The sequence below is a fragment of the Pseudochaenichthys georgianus genome, chromosome 20 (genome assembly GCF_902827115.2).
Source record: "Pseudochaenichthys georgianus chromosome 20, fPseGeo1.2, whole genome shotgun sequence".
NCBI lineage: Eukaryota > Metazoa > Chordata > Actinopteri > Perciformes > Channichthyidae > Pseudochaenichthys > Pseudochaenichthys georgianus.
In genome coordinates, this window is record NC_047522.1 from 20,969,924 (window position 1) to 20,983,030 (window position 13,107).

The following is a 13,107-nucleotide window of genomic DNA, read 5'->3' on the forward strand; positions in this document are numbered from 1 at the left end:
ATGCACACACCTCCACATTGTGTGTGTGTGTGTGTGTGTGTGTGTGTGTGTGTGTGTGTGTGTGTGTGTGTGTGTGTGTGTGTGTGTGTGTGTGTGTGTGTGTGTGTGTGTGTGTGTGTGTGTGTGTGTGTGTATAGAGGTTATTTATGCAGGAAAATCGGCCCAGATTTAATCTCAACTGGAGTGAAGCGAGCTGCATCTAATCCAGCCTCACCATTTCCTCAGTTTACACCTCTGGAAGACATAACAATAACACACACACATCACTTCAGGGGACATTACATTGACTTACATGCATTTCCTGGAGACTTATCCTAACCTTAACCATAACCAACACATGCCTAACCCTAACCCTTACCCTAACCCTAATCCTAACCAAGTCTTCACCCTAAAATGAATGATTCCCCTTATGGGGACCTCCATTTTGTCCCCATAAGGGAGGTGAGTCCCCACACGTGACTGTGTAAACAGATTTAGGTCCCCACAAGTATAGTAATGCTAGGCCACACACACACACACACACACACACACACACACACACACACACACACACACACACACACACACACACACACACACACACACACACACACACACACACACACACACACACACACACACACACACACACACACACACACACACACACACACACACACACACACACACAAGAGATGGGGACTCGAGTTTGTGACTCGGACTCGAGTCGCACTTAAGTCGCACACACAGAGACTTCAGACTTGACTGGGACTCGTGTTTTGGGACTCGTGAACAATCATTGTGTTTTCTATTTTTGGCGTATTAAAGGTGGGGTAGGTAAGTTTGAGAAACCGGCTCGAGATCGCTAGAATTTGAAAATACACAACCGGAGAAAATCTGCCACTTCCTCACAGAGCCCCTCCTCCAACACACACGAACGCGCACATGACCAATGAGGGCACGAGATAAGTTTGTGCCCCGATGGGAGGCTGACAGGCAGGTAGGCCATCCAGTTATTTTAGCCGGGCCGGCTATCGGGATGTTAAGAGCATTCCATGGAATATAACAAAAAGTGTATCTCGAGCCGGTTTCTCAAACTTACCTACCCCACCTTTAACATTAACAGCATGGTAACACCATGGCGACCGGCGGCACACCTGCAGCTGTACCGCTTGTAATTAGGTTCAACTATAAAAACTTTGAACAAAACGCCGGTGGCACCAACAAAAGGAGCGCACACTGCAAAGTCTGCAATATTAAAATCAAGGATGCTGGTGCAACAACGTCAAATTTCATCAGGCACTTGAAAACTCACCCGGAGAGGTCAGACACATTAACGCATGGATGGTTAGCAAACATGTTTAGCTCAGCATCAGCTACGTAATGTTAACTTAGCTTGCTGCTAGCTTTGTAACCGAATATTTGAAAAGATGAGTGAATGTTTGCTTGTCACACTTGTTTGCGTTGAGTGGCGTTGACATCCAACTCTTGACATGACATAAAAAAGGTCGGTAACGTTAATCATTACGTTCCGCTGCCACCATCTACTGGCTAACGTTAAACGTAGAAAAATACATAGTTACATACATAAATACATCTGTCGGTTTATAGGCAGGTTACAGGTTTATTGTTGACCACGTAACGTTAATGTTACAGGTTTATCAGGTTACCATGACACTGGGTTTGAGTGAGAGGATAGAGGAATATGTTTAATAATAATAATAATAATACATTGCATTTCAAAGCGCTTTTCCAGGTGCTCAAAGATGCTTTACAGTGGTGATAAAACATGATAAAATAGAATTTAAAAGTTATTAGAACAAGATAAAATAACATATATTTATTTATAGTAAACTTAAAAGATGTAATTAGAGACCCAGTGTAATTAAACAATACGGTTGCAGAGGTCAAATTTTAACATTTTTGTCCACTGGCCAAATGGCTGGCCTAGTGAATGTTGAAATGTTACCAGTCACTCAATAGATTGCCATTGTTATTTTTGGCTGGTGCGTGCAACATACAGTACCAGCCACTTGCATGATTTACCAGCTGGTAAATGGTGTTAATGGTAGATATCTCTTTTGGAACAGGTCATGTTTTAATATCACCAGTTCAGTATATTTCAGATAATATTGCAGCAATAGTTTTTTAGTTGCAAATGGCACAGAACAAATGTTTACTTTTAAGTACTTTTAACACAGTTTCCCTGCGGGGGATTAATAAAGTATTTGCCATACTGATTTCTGATTCTGAAGTGTTTTGCTTATGAGTTGTTTGCATTTAGCTAAAGTGTGATGTTTTTCCTCATATTGCATTGCAATAGCCTGTTTAAAGTGATCATATAACAAACAACGAATCAGTGCTGATACTGTATGCTAATAGATATAGGAGTGATAATAACACAGTAAATGCTTTGAATTTCTTAGATATAGCTGTGCAGTATTCTTAACAGACTGGATAGCAGCAGACAATAGAAGGCTTATTACAACCAGAAGAGACATGAGACTTTTATTTTTTAGAGACTTGACTTGGACTCGTGACCAAAGACTTGAGACTTGATCAAGTCTCACCCCACAAAGACTTGAGACTTGACTTGGACTCGTGACCAAAGACTTGAGACTTGATCAAGTCTCACCCAACAAAGACTTGAGACTTGACTTGGACTCGTGAACATGTGAACATCTCTGACACACACACACTAGTGTTAATTTCGTCAGCTATTTTTTAATTTAGTTTTAGTCTTAGTCCTGTGTTAAATTTCCTTTTTAGTTTTAGTCATATTTAGTCACCTTCATCCTGTTTTTATTTAGTCAAGTTTTAGTCGACTAAAAGTCTGAGCATTTTAGTCTTATTTTAGTCGACTAAAACAGTAAACATTTTAGTCAAGATTTAGTCGACTAAAAGTCTGAGCGTTTTAGTCTTATTTTAGTCGACTAAAACAGTAAACATTTTAGTCAAGATTTAGTCGACTAAAAGTCTGAGCATTTTAGTCTTATTTTAGTCGACTAAAACAGTAAACATTTTAGTCAAGATTTAGTCGACTAAAAGTCTGAGCATTTTAGTCTTATTTTAGTCGACTAAAACAGTAAACATTTTAGTCAAGATTTAGTCGACTAAAAGTCTGAGCATTTTAGTCTTATTTTAGTCAAAGAAAACTAATTATTTTAGTCTACTTTTTGTCAATGAAAACTGTTGAGTCTTTTTTAGTCATCAGATTATATAGAACATTTCAGTCAAACTAGTCTAGCCAAAACCAATAATTTGTCATTTTAGTATATATAAATAAATAGGATTATATCTTGTCCTTATTTGATGACACAGGTTGAATGATTAACAAAGCAGCTTTGCAGAGAGTATCTGGTTGGTGGTGTTTGTACCAGTGTTTTGGCCACATTGCTTCCCTTCTGATGAAACAATGCATTCGCTTTTTTCTCCGCCTCATTGTAGCGAAAATGGGCCCAAATATCACATCGTTTCTTTCTCCCAAGCAGTGGTGGCTTTAGACTTTTTCGTTGTCACTCATTTTGACAGACAGGATCGTAACATTTCCGTCATAATCCATTATTAAATGCTATCCTATCAAATGTAGGTGTTTAACGTGGTTTTTGGCATTGGGGAATTAAATCCCTTGCAGTTTAAACAGTTGCACCATCAGGGCTGTTGAATATTTGTGATACTTATTTTATTTATTTATTTTACAACGTTATGATCACAAGGCACCCAAAACGCGATGTGTTCAATACAAACTACGAATATGTAATAACTTTAACTCAATACCAGTGTAAGCATGGTGGGTCTGCCCTCTCTGGTTGAAACGGTGTAACTGCCAGCACACCCATCAGTGACATCACAGCGCCCTGAAGCACACATCGACATCACTGAGGTGAGAAGAGAAATGAAACAACTCAAGGCCAGCTAAAACAAAGACTTTTAGATGGAGAATTGCTCTTGAAAAGTTGTTCCAGAAACCGTTTAGAGTTACGAGTTAATTGCCTACTTGAAACACTTCCAGGAAAGGAAGTTGACTTAATCGGAATTATGATTGAATGTATTGCTCCATACTGTAGTTACCAAAGTAAATATTAAACTTATTATTCACATATCTTCCCAATAATCGGATCGAAATCAGGAGTAAATGAACTCTGCTCTGTCTTATAAAACACCTGTTTAATATGTAATGCTTTAATCATTGCTGCTTGAACACCTAATGTTGGTAAGAGGAAATACAACTATATTAAACCACAAGTTTAATCTTAAATTATAGAGCATTTTCACACTTGTTCTTTAGTAAATAATCACAACATTGTGCAGCATATTGTAAAGTGTGTTTTCTTTTAAGACCAGTAAAGTATTCCTTTAATTGTAGAAGTGTCATAGAACAACAATTATTTTTGATTTGATTTAAGAAGACATAAAATATAAAGAATATAGGTTAACCTAGATGAAACATTTATGGGACTTTTTGTTATATTCTGTATATTTCTTACCAAATTCACATGTAATTATTTCCCAACTAATGTCAGCTCTGCATGGTTGTTTCATCAGGCCTGGTTCTGGTTGGTCCATTGATTTCATAAAAGTATGCACTGCAGAACCACAGTGAAAACAATTGTTATGTGTGTGTTTGATTGTTAAGAATGCAGCGCCACTATTACCGTCTTATCAAAGATTGTCATAATTATGCGTTAAGAGATAAGAGGGTAAAGTCCCTCCCTCTGTCTGATACTTACTGTAACTCCCAACACAGGGACGGACTGGTTTGACTCCCAGGTATGAGTAACTTCCCTGTTAATTTCCCAGATGATATTACTCATCTGCAGCTGGGATTGTTTCACTTTTCATGTGCCAAATGATGACAACATAAGTAAGTAAGATACAGCACATAGCACACGGTCAACAGCATGCACTAAAACTGCTCTGCTCTTTGAAAGCAAACCCCACTGACATTTGATGGAGCTGCCGCGCAAACCCTGACCTCAAAAGAGGGGTTGTGTGTGTGTGTGTGTGTGTGTGTGTGTGTGTGTGTGTGTGTCAATCAGAACCAAACTCCACCCATTCAGAGGGTGTGTGTGTGTGACGAGCAACCTCCCTACGTAGAGATGATGTGTGTGGTGATGTGTGTAGGAGAGAGTGTGTGTGCTGCCTATTCTCTAAATAACCTGTTGATCCAGTCAGGGTAAAACTCAGTCAGCCTGAGGGAGAAACAGGCTCGAATACTCTTCCTAATTTTTTTTCCTCTGAAGAGGAGCTGCTGCTGAGTCACTGTAAGTGTATTTTCAACTTTCACTCACATTTCCCGGCACGTCACTGACAGATGGCACTGATTTTAGTCCTGTAGAAACTCTGGGAGATACATCAGGTCTTCACAACGTTGGCTTTTGGAGACTTCAGGAGAGGTTTCACGGAGGATATCCAGGAGCTCCTGTAAGTTATTGCTTTTCCTTTATTCAATATATACAATGCTATTTTAGGAAAACTACTTTTATTAAAGAAAGATACCAACTAAGGGAGCAGTTTAAGAAGAACTCATCATGTCTGAGTCAGCAGCTAAAATAAGGTTATTCACAACGGTTTTAGATGCAGTTTTAAGTGATGACGAAGCAAAGAAAATATTGAGTTGGTTAGCCACACACTTTAATAAGTGGAACTTCAATGAAAGATGCTTCAAGAGCAGCTGCACTGTTGGTTAGAGAAAGTGGGTTCAGGTTAATAACTGTATTATGATATCCGTTAAGCTTGCAGCATTTATTCTCTTACCTCTGTTATTGAGAATGTTCTTTGAGTGTTAAAGTTTTTTTATAAATATATAAAATATGTTGAACATTTTAGATGCATGTTGATGAAATGCAGCGTCGTTCAAAGTCATGTGGGGTGGAAAGCAGAACTAGTTTAAGGACTACAACGTGTTGTTTTCGAGGCAGCTAGTTATTCTCACGCCTTATTAACTAATACACTTGTTTTTAATACAGAATAAGAGGTTAAATAGAGTTACTGTGTCACTGCAAAGTGTGTATCGACTCATTTCATGATTTATTCCACTTTGTTCTGTATATTGGTCTCTGCATGCTGCATTGATTTTTATAGTAATATCAATCACAGAGAGTTCAGATAACAGCGCCAGGGATCAAAGAGCTATTATTAATGTATTAATAATTAATCCGTGTTATAAATGTAGAATAATGTGTTCCTGCTGATTTAGAGGCAGCAGATTGAACATTGATTTTAAGATAAGATGTGAGTGCACCGAGGTGTTTTAATAATGTCTAATAAAAATATCAGTAATAGCGACAGAGAAGATTTTAAGGTATGACTAGATGTATGGGAGGAGGCACCAGTTCATTGACTTGGTGTTTTAAAACAAATGTGATTTATCCATTTTAATTATACTTAGTGTTTAATTGTGTTATAAATTCAGAAGATTGTATTTCACAGAGGCAGATTTGATTCTATTCTTCTGCACTTCACTTTTTGCTGTATGCACTTAATGTTAAGCACATAGAACAATGAGACGTCCTCTGGGAGGTAAACATGCCTCGCTTCACCTCATTCGACCCTGAAAAGTCAAATTATGTTGGCGTCAAAGTCATGAAATGTATTGATATCTGTGTTTTCGTGCACTTTTGCATCGATACTCTTAACTGAAACGTTCTGCATTCCAAAGGTGTAGTCTTTTTGTTCAGAAGGGACAAAGGTTATCTGTCAACTCTTTGAGAAAAATGGGCAAACAAATTTTGTTGAAGGACCTAAGCAACAAAGCAAAACACACTTCTCCTTTAGCGCTGCCATGCTCAGCCGTTGCTACCCATTGGCTCTGTTACCAAGAGGAAATATTTGGATAAAATCCAAGTGCTGCCCTTCTTCTGAAGCCAACGGAAAAAGCAATGAAGACTTAATCAGAAATAATGTTCTGCTCCTGTAGTGTGCAACCCTTAAAGAGAGTATTGGGCCCAGCTGTAATGCTGGAAGGATCCAAGGTAAACACATTCCTGAATCTGTCAGCAGCTGCTCGTCTGGCTCGCCTCCTTCCAACGAACATCACACTTCTTCCCGAAACCTATTCTCTCAGTCTCAAACAGTAGTAACCGGCCTTATCTATGAGGACTGATTGACATCTTTATTAGAGGTCACGCAGGTCCCATTGTACCAAGTTCATCCGTTTGTTTTGGAAAGTTAAGATAAGAATGTATTGTGCGTGAAAAGATGTATCCTTTACCTTCACGCTATCAAACCACGCGAAAGATGTGGAGGATAAGATATACCAGATAGGTGTGACGCAGATAAAAAGAAAAAGGCTTACAGGTTTAAGGAGTGTGTGGCGGAAGAACGAGTGCTTCACCTGCACATCTCATTGTTATTCTTTGGTGATGCAAAGGGAGTTTTGAGAGGGAAGGCAGAGGATCAACCCTGAATTCTCCTCTGCACATGTTCCGTCACGTTCACACAGTGTGTCTCCCTGTGTCCATCTGGAATGTGCCTCTAATTATGCTCCTCTCTTCCTTTTTCCTTGTGTGTGTGTGTGTGTGTGTGTGTGTGATGCCAAACCACCCAGAGAGATCCAAGGAAAAAACAGGACAAAAAAACCATCGCTTGCATCGCCACAGAAAAAGGAAGCATGGATTGAAAGCTGTCTGCAAGTTCTGTGTCTTACGTGCGTGTCGCTGAAGGGAAATCATGTCAGCCACACACACCTGGGCCTGTTTCCTCCTCTGTCTCAGCTTTGCCTCGCCGGACAAAACCCCAGGTAGGAGACAAACGCCTCTTTGTCCAGCGGTTTCTGTAAGCAGGGTTCACAGGCATGAAACAGGTCATTTTACAAAACCTGATACTCACGTTTGTAGAAGAAAATGCAAAAAATCTCTCTACCTAAAAGTTGTCTGAAAACTGTCCTAAATGACGCAAACTTTTTCCCGACATGAAATACTTTTTTTGGAAGTATATTGTTCCACTATAAAAAGAGGAACAGCAGTGTAACAGCTGGGATTCAAGGAAAAGCCTGTCTGGTGTTGGTTTTATAGATCTGCTTCACTGCTGAGCCATGGAACATAAGGGGGGGGGGGGGGATAGACACTTAATGGGGATACAGACTGAAGAAGAACTTGGAACAATTCAGGACATCTGCATCCCTGCAATCTGTCTTTATCTTCTCCTTCAGTGCCTGTATTTGTGAACACATATGTAGCATATACAAGTTTCTAGATTCTGCAGCTATCATCCGTCTCTCATTAAATGTTTCTTTGATACTTTAGATCTGGAAATGCTTGCACAAGAAGGTCGAGAGAAAGACGTGCATATGCATTTTGATACATTTCTCTATCACTAATTACTAGAATATCAATGAGTCATTTGGTTAGGAGAAGGATGCATTTATCAGCTTTTGGACCTGTAATGTCTTTTGAAGCTGTTTGCTAGCTGTTAGCGCTGAAAGGGTTCACAGAGCTGCAAAGTTATCAAGATTGTGCTATCACTGTAATCTCATTTAAAACTATTCCTCTGCTTGATTATCACTTAAATACCTAACTAAATTGGATAATGTTTATTCTATTAAATAACGGCGCGTTTGAAGTGAGTGCGTCCCATTTGTTTTGGCTATCTTTGAGTATTTCCCGGTTTGCCCGTCGGATTGTTTAAAAGACTTTCCGCAAGGACACAGAATGTCACGTTACCGAGTGACAGGATCTGACTGTCACCTGGCAGGTAAACCGGTGGCTGCTTTGGAACATCTTGCAGGTGGGAGAGACATTACAAAGCCTTGAGACATGAGGGAAACAGCTGTGAGCATGAGCTGGAAGACATCAAGTCATAACACGGTAGAAGAATGTGGCGTGGAAGGTGCTGAAAGAAGCACTCAGGCAATAAAGTAACCATTAATCCGCCAGTTATTCATCAGCTGTCACGCCAGTAGCTGCCATGCTCTCAACATGTGGCGTACAATACAAACACCAACAATACGGCACTATACCAACAATCTGGTGCCAGTTTTGGCTTTAAGCGTCTTCAAACTGTCGTCCTGAAAAGACCTGTCAGGGACACGAGCGCGGGAATTCGATTTTCAACAGAAATAATCTTGGGTGTTGGTAATAGGTGTTATGTAATCTGACAGCTGGTAAAAAGTGCACTCTAGTCATGAAAGTATGGTGGGACGGGTGGGTCATTCCATGTCAAATCAGATGGAGGTCAATCACATGCTGGTGGATCACATCACTCCTGTTCTGAAGTCTTTACACTGGCTTCCTGTGTGTCAAAGAATAGATTTCAAAATACTGCTGCTGGTTTATAAAGCACTGAATGGTTTAGGCCCAGAATACATTTCTGAACTCCTGCTAAATTATGAACCATCCAGATCTCTCAGGTCTTCAGGGACTGGTCAGCTTTCTGTCCCCAGAGTCAGAACTAAACATGGAGAAGCAGCATTTAGTTATTATGCTCCAAGTATCTGGAACAATCTCCCAGAAACCTGCAGGTCCGCTGCAACTCTGACTACTTTTAAATCCAACAAGAAGACTTTTCTTTTTGTCGCTGCTTTTTTAGACTGCACTTTTATCCATGTATTTTTTCTTTTAATGTTTATTTTATTAGCTTTTCTTTTTAATGACTGATTTTAAATGCCATTTTCTTAATGTCTTTCATTTTTTGTAAAGCACTTTGAATTGACTTGTGTTGAAAAGTGCTATATAAATAAACTTGCCTTGCCTTGCCTTGGATAATTAGAAGATATTTGTAATACCGGTGATTTATTGTTTTCTGTTAATCATGAGTCACTGCACACCTCCGCCCTGGATGTGTGGCAATAAAGGAAAGCCAGGGGTGAATGATTCATGTCACACATCATCCCTGTGTGCCATTTTAAAACCACAGAGAGATTAACGACATGAACTGTCACTTTGGTTCTGTGTGTTTTTTTGTTTGGCCTTCTGTATTCCCATTTAAAAGTTTTCTTTCATCAGCATCCTAAATGTTACTTAACTACAATATTGATATACTCTGTGCTACTTCTCCTTCTACTATACCATATATCTGAGGCCAATACTGTACTTCACAGCCTTTATCTTGTACAAATATAGTTAGGACAACTTTCTTTTAATATTACCTTATGATATTCGTATATGTTCTAGTACTAGCCTAATTCTATATCTCCACAACGCAGAACATGTTTATCAGAGGGGTCAGGGTGATATCAGGGGCTGGGAAATGTATAGGCTTATACCATAATGGACTTTCACTGTAAACAATTTCTTGCAAAAGGGGCCCAGCATGGTTTTTATCAGTACTGTTTGACATTCTCCTCACTCATATAATAACAAGAATTCAGGGGTGGGAGAAGGAAGATAATGTACTTTTATAAAAGTAGAAGTACCAGAGTATTACAAAAGTACAGCACTTGAAACAATGTACTTATTATGAATTTGAACTGAAACACACCTTAACTCACCTCGTCTTGTTTCAGATATCATAGTCACGTGCTCGGTGTCTGGAGATTGCGTGCTTCCTTGCAGCTTCCCGCCGGGCAGCGAGGAGACCATTGAGTGGTTCAAACAGGAAGTGGTGGTCTACAAGTTTGAACGTGAAGAAAAAGATGACAACGACAGCAGCGAGGAGGAGCAATTTAAGCACGAACAGTTGCACGAACAGTTCGCGGGCCGTGCGACCATCTTCCCTCAGCTGGTGGCGCGCGGTAACGCCACGCTCATCATCAGGAGGAGTGGCCTCAAGGACCGAGGCACGTACAGGTGTCACGTGCACACCTCCAAGAGCGAACACAACGCGAAGGTCATCGTGAAGGTGGAAGGTGAGTTAAAATAGGATGCATAAAACATTCACACCAAACATGTATTGCAGTCTGACACAACAGGAATGTGCAATAATCGGCTTACATTTTAGATATTGGGTATTTTAGACATTGGGTATCGTATAAGTGTCTTTTCCCGGTACTTTAATTGCAAAGTACCAAATCAACTATATTCCCGTCAGCATCAGTTACTTTGTGTTCTAGAAAAACTCAAATGGTGAATTTAAGCATTTACCTAAAGACTCCCAAAGGCGCCTGCATGGCTGTAGTCCTGTTCTATAATTCCTGCTTTTATTCGGAATTCCAAGTGTATAATTTCTTCAAAATTACTTTAATTATTTCTGCGCACAGATGTCAGTGCCAGTATTTGTTTACTACCAAACTCTATAGAGCCTCTGTAATGATGAGTGGGACGTTAGGGTACTTTTGAGGTTTTTCTAATGTTTGTAAGAACTGTTAGTGGTAGTATTGTGTTAACAGAGCTCAAATGTTATCTGCGTGAGGATGATGGCTATATTGGGCCTTGGCATTTAGACTCTATCATGGGGCTGCGGGGAAACATTTCAGCATGCTGTGAGTGCCTTTGTGTGTGTGTATAGCACCCATCAGAGGACTGTCTCTGGAGCTGTCCAGGCTCAGCGGCTATGAGGAGATGAAGTGCAGCGTTCGTGATGTCTACCCTCCTCCTCGTGTATCCTGGGCGACAGAACCCCCCACTTTCGAGGACCTCCGACCGGTCACACGCATGAGGGCCGACAAACAGGGGCTGTACACGGTCGACAGCCGCCTCAAGAGGCTGAATGGACAACCCAACCTCATCTACATCTGTAAAGCCACAACTTCCTATGGGGGGCCATCCTGGACCGCCTCACTCAGGGAAAGGGGTACAAATATGTTCTAATTTAGGGTTTAATGTGTTAATGCATGTCCCCGACACAACTCAGGGCGAAAAAATACTAATTTGCACATTTGTTCTCCAAGGAAATTAGTTAATATTCAAGAGTCATTCAAGAAATGAACATAAATGAATATTTGTCTTTTGCTCTCTGTTAGAAATAAGAGGAACTGAAGGGAGGGACCTGACCATCCCCTGCCACGCCCCTCCTTCCCTGAACAAGCCCTTCCTCCGCTGGAGCTTCACCAACGGAGAGGACACCTCCCTCATCCTCACCTACGACAGCCAGTCGGGGAACAGCGTCTCCCTGCAGCCCTGGGACAGCCACGTGGAGCTGGACGGGTACGCTGTGCCGTTTGGAGACGGGTCCCTGAGACTGATGGACCCCAAACACCTGCAGCACATGGGCAGCTACACCTGTGTGTTCTCCATGCCGTACATCACACACACCGAGCGCACTGAAGTCGCCATCGACAACTATGATGGTGAGGACACACACAGTTGTAACCAAACTCTGTAATTTATAACAGACAGGAGGAAATCGTGCATAATGTAGGGACTACTTTCTGGGGCGGATTAATCCATATGTTGTGCTCCAGTAAGTTATCACTCTGATTTATAGGATATAATTTACCAGACTAATAATTTTAAGGAATAAACTGTTGGTTCGGTTTCCTATTTCATTTTCCTTGCATGAATCCAGTCCAGGTTCAGGATTTATTCAGTATAGGAAGGGTTTTTGATTCAGGTGAACCACCTCTTGAATTAAGTAAAAGCAAATCAGATGAATCAGAAAATAATTTAAAAGAGCTCGTCCACCTACAGTATATGCATGCAACAATGCTTCATATTCATGCATGTATCACAGCACTTTATTTATAAACGTTTGAATCCGTATTTGTCACCTGTGTGCAGTTGATCGGTCGACTGCAGAAAAGCCCTCCTATTGGTGGATTGTCGGCCTGGTGGTTGCGTTGCTGGTTGTCGCTCTGGCCGGCATGCTGGCCTGCCTGAAGGTGAAAGGTAAAGATGGACTTCAGTGCACACTCACACCAGTTTAACCAGATACAACTAATGAGCGTTTTCTAAGAATTTTCATTTGTTTCTGTGAAATAAAACGTAATAATTGTCATTGTTACAATAATTATGTCTCCAATCTGTTCTTAGGAGTTCTCTCAAAAAACAGAAAGGACCCTGAGGCTGTGACAGAGTTGCATTTAGTCAAAGGTCAGTCAAAACTATTTTAAAATATAACTTGCACCCAAACCAGACACTAGATGGAGCCAGAGGACAATTTAAGATCAATGGTGCCATAATGGAGTTCTGTGCAACCTTTATATATACAGTCTATGTGTACAACTCATGATCTTATTATCCTCATTGGTATAAGTGGGGAGGAAATATGTAAAATGAAACATTGATCAGCTTAATGCAGTGGAATTAAAAA